This window comes from Anopheles darlingi, chromosome 2, assembly GCF_943734745.1.
Source record: "Anopheles darlingi chromosome 2, idAnoDarlMG_H_01, whole genome shotgun sequence".
NCBI classification, from domain to species: Eukaryota; Metazoa; Arthropoda; class Insecta; order Diptera; family Culicidae; genus Anopheles; species Anopheles darlingi.
The window spans coordinates 38,346,903-38,351,902 of record NC_064874.1 but is presented as its reverse complement, the minus strand read 5'-3'; positions in this window follow the sequence as shown (position 1 = coordinate 38,351,902).

The window sequence follows — 5,000 nt, the reverse complement described above, 5'->3', positions numbered from 1 at the left end:
AACCGTGTCTTCGACTCTGAAACCCAGTATCCTTCTCCTAACGGTTCCGGTATAAATCTCCAATTTAGAGGCCTAAACCTCACGTGGTTATCACAATGGTAAACGCGATCACGCTATATACCAAAGCAAGGATGCAAAAGATAACAAGATTGAGAGTCCGCTGCTGCTGAATTGTTGAAGCTAAAACCATCATTCATCTTTAAATCCGTACTAAAACCTGCGAAAGCGTACGCACCGTAACCATCAAAAATTATCCCTACACCAGTCTGGAAGGGCTCGCTGAATGTATCTACTGCCACAATCCGTCATCATACAAAACATCAGAAAACATCCGAGAGCTCCGATGCCGCCTTTTTTAATATCCCCGAGGGCACATATTTTAGGAGCTTTCGAGTTGCACAAAACCCCTGGTATAGGCAGCCGGGCTCTCAGAGTGCTAGGATGCCAAAATGTGCCAAATGCACATTACCCGTGCCAAAGCATAGCACGTGATTACCCCAACAGAAGCTTCTGCGCTAATAGATCACCGCCAGGGCTAAACGAAGGAAAAGTGATGGGCCCCGTTTTTGTGTGTGTGTGTGTGTGCTGGAAAACGAATGATGAGTGAATCTTTTATCATGTTAATCCTTGATCCTTCCCACCAACAATCGAGAATTCGAGGTTTCCGTGCCTTCGGTGTAACACACTCGACTCGACTACGAGCGAACGCGATAACAAAAACCAGCTGGAAAAGGGCGAGAAAAGCATCACCACACACGGGAACGCACCGAGATCGGCCTGTCAGCGGCAGCGTCGTGGATAAAATAAATGCCGGAAAAAACGCCATCAACCGTCCTTGCTTGGGAAGCTGCTACATATTTTCCCACTGAAAAAGCACATACGTGTAATTGTGTATGTGTGCGAATAAGCAGGCGAAACAAAAGCGGTTGCAAAACAAAAATACATTCCTAAATTCAGAATTCACCATCCCACATCCCACCGGAACCCGGTCCGTTCTGCTTCCGGAGTTACCATATTATCAAGCGAGGGTTGCTGCGAGTGTTGCTTGCAGTTCCATGGTCCCTGCGCGGCACAACTTTAGGGCTGGGATCCATTTTGCTGTGGGTTTCCCCCTCGAAAAACTGAACTTTTCTTACTTTTCATTTATTAATTTATAGTTATTCGTAAACCTACCAGGCCTTCCGGTTTGGTTGGTCAGCTTCACTTACTTCGAGCATTCGGTTACCAAGGGTACGCACACATACACACACGTACAATCATGTGTACATGGTCCTCCTCTCTGGGGACTTAGCGAGTGAGTCAGTTAGCCAGATAATACCAGATTCATCGGAATCTAGTCCGAGAGCTACCAGCTACCGAAAGTCATCGTTTGGATTTTCACTAACGCTTCCTCCGAAATCAGGCGACCACTTCACGACGGAAAAGTAACTCACTCCTGCTACGTACGGCTCGGACCTGCTACGAAAAGGTTGTCTTACGCCCGAAGCGAATCTCCTTGGCTACTCCCCGGGGAGAGGGATTGCTTTGATTGGAATGGAACAAGCAACAGCTGACCAGGCGCTGCGAGCTGCGTTGCTGGCGGGAAAGCCGGTCACGGGGTCACGGTGCGAATAGGGGATAATCGAAGGGAAAACCTCGATAATCGAACACACGCACCGGTTTTGGTGGCCATATTGTGGCCAATGAAATATGATTGTTCCGTTACCCGGAGAACCGTCCGAAGTGCCTCAAAGCACGCGTTCGCACGTGGACCCAATCCAGGGGCAGGGGTTTGTTTGATTTCCCTGCGATAAATTGCAATTTCCACGAGGGAAGGGACGGCAAGGTCCAAGGGTATCCGCGCATATGGCCGCCTCGGTGGCCGTGAGGGGCCTGTTACTGTGGAAGATGGAATATGTGAGATTGTGTGCAGGTCCTTCGATACGGGGAAAAGGAAAAACCGGAAAATCGTTGTCCCACAGGCCGGTTGCCCGGAATTGCCCCCTTCGAGTATGTCGATCAATTGTGGGTGTTCCGCGTGGCCGGGACGTCCGGAGAGACGAAATGAATCGAATGATCAAATTTTGGATGCTGCGTCCTTGCCATATACCCCATTACGTTCATTTCGTGTGTTATCTCGCTCTCTCTCTCTCTCTCTCTCTCTCTCTCTCTCTCTCTCTCACACACACTTTCTCTATTCCTCTCTTTTACTCTTTGCCTCTGAGAGCCACAGGAAGTAATCTTCTGCTGACATTGATGCCCACAAATTGCTTTCCAATGATCCATGGAAGGGTGAGGGAAAAGGACATCCCGGAGAAAGCACGTCAATTCAAGGAAGGTTAGGGTAGAGACTCGGACTCCTATTCAAATACAAAATGATAGATACGCAGACCCATCGGTGCACCATCTTCAGCAAATAGACCAGATATTCTCGGCAGAATTCTCCGGTCCGGTGTTGTGTTTTGTAACTAGACTAGACAAAATGAAGACATTTCTTACGAAGAATGCAACTGAGCCCACGATTTCAACCTATGAACCGGTACCACGAATTGGCAGCTGCTGTTGCCATGGCCCCATTTTTTTGCCGGTATTCTCGGTAATACGAACCGATGATCACCACAGTCCCACCAATAGGCGTAGTATATCGGCGTAGGATAGCGATCATTTCACAAATGACGCTGACCACCATTAGGGGGGCTACCTAAAAGTGAGAAGTTTTCGTGCGAGGGCGTTCCCGGGAGCTACTTCGTGATCATCGGCCCGGGTACTATCACGCTAGATGACGTTAATTACCGCACCCCACCTTGCCATCATCGTGTTACAGTTCAAGATTCCGTAATGCCAGTGCCGGTACGGTCGCTAAGACGCTCAGCTCACCGACCGATGCACCAAATCTTTTAGCGTTTACGCGCTAAGCAGGCGAACAATGGCGGCAATGACCTTGATATCTTCTTCAGGCCTTCTACTCAACACTCCAATGTCACGAGTGCGCCATTTTCTTCGCCGAACTTTCCAACGACCCGAAATCATGGCCATCTAGTGCCGGCAGATAGCGCGTTGCTACGTTTCACACTATTAATCTCTTTATTGGACGCAATACGCCAAGAAGATGGGCTGCCATTTGGGTCGTAGGCAGTGGATAATTTACTTCCCTCCTCTCTCCGAGAATCTGCTTAGGCGGCCATTGATTACTGGCCATTAGATGGCCGCCTACGGGAAAACTTCTGTCCGATGTTACCTACAGCACAAACCAAGGCCAACAACAAACCAAGGCCACCTCGAGAAGAGGCATCGAATAAATACTAAAATACTTATTCACCAAACATTCTTCGTCGGGTCCAATGGTCGGACTGGCCTGACAGACTAGCTCCCTTCCACCCTCCCTCGCCCTTACATTGCTTACAGGTTGCAGGTTGTGTTGATTATTGGTGAATCCAACAAAAATATATCCTCGTGTTTGTGTTTTCCCCCAAACGCCGACTTTTCGGAACAGGTTGGTCGGTTGAGAATTGATAATTTTGAGCTGAAAGAACAGGTCGTTGATGGCCACCATAAATAAAAGCAAACATCGATACACGTCCCGGTACCCCCGGTGGCCATCTGCAGCAGGGGGAAAACCCGAAAGTGAAAAGCCTTTTGCAAACACAACCGCACGCTGCTGCCGGACTTGTTGAACATAAACATACCGCACATCATGCCAGCCGCCCTACGGGACACTGAGGCTGACCGTGTGTTTTCCGAGAATTCTTCACCTAACCCACCCACATCTCGGTTCGATGTTAGTTACAATTTTCACTTTTGTTTGATGATCGCCATTTCTCTTTCGTTTTTTTGGGGAATTGGGTAACCTATTTTGAAACTAAATCAAAACCCATTCGCACAATTTGCGTATTGTTCTTGCAACCCAGTCCATCTATTGTGTTTCTTTCCGTTGTACTTTATTGTTGCGATAATAATTCGACAATTCGCCAGATATATTTCATATTTCTATTTTAGATATTTACAACTTCTATTTTAGGAATTAACAAACATTTTTTAAAAAAACATGGTTGTATTTCCTAGCCTGAAAATGGATGTGTCTTGGCTTCCATTTCCATTGACCTTATCGACCTATCCAAGAGGATCACCAGGGTTCAAATGAAGCCAGGTCAGGACGGTCGCCACTGAGCCAGCATGTTATTTGGACGTTCGCGTTCCATGTTTTACCCTTACTCCACTCCACTTGCTACCCTCCTGCTGGACCGTGAGGAGGGGAATCGTACTCGCGGTTACCGTAGCTCCGTCTGTATGCGCTGTGGTAGCTGTGTGTATCGGTGCGTTGTGCGTGGTGGATGTGCTAAGCGAGTATTATTTATCAGCAGCCAATAGCGATGATGGTATGGACAGATAGATAGGGGGCATCGCACACGGTATCACACTGTGAACGGAGCGACCCTTCGGCAACTGGTCAAAATCCATTCTGTCAAGCGAACCGAACGGGAAAACCTTTTCCTTTCGTTTCTTCAAAAGTTTTCCTATTTGTTAGTGCCACAGAATCACCACTATATGAGACCCCCGATCACGGATGCTCTCGATCACCATTGAATGGTTTTGCTTCTCAAGACGTACGCGAGCTCCCGTCAGGAAGTCCAAGACTCCGTTTTGACCTCCATCCTCTCGAAAGACTCCACTATCCAGAGGGGCCAGATCTACAGGTGGATGCCGTTTTTGACTAACACACCAATCGCAAGGGGGAGTCCCGTGATGGGGTAGGAAACCGTTGTGTGAACACAAACCCCTCTGGCCCTCACCAGTCACAACCTCCCCCGCGGGGTCCACCTATTACCAGTCAATAGCCAGGCGTACGCGCGGGGTGTTTACACATTTTTCAGTCTAATTTTAACCGTCGATCCGTACGGACACCTTTTCGCCGTGTCGTGCACATTCGATGGGGTCCTGCTGCCCAGTGACGCAAGGGCAAACAGGGAGTGTCGTGCAGAAAGTGCGCAACGCAATTATTATTACATCCCATCACACACTAC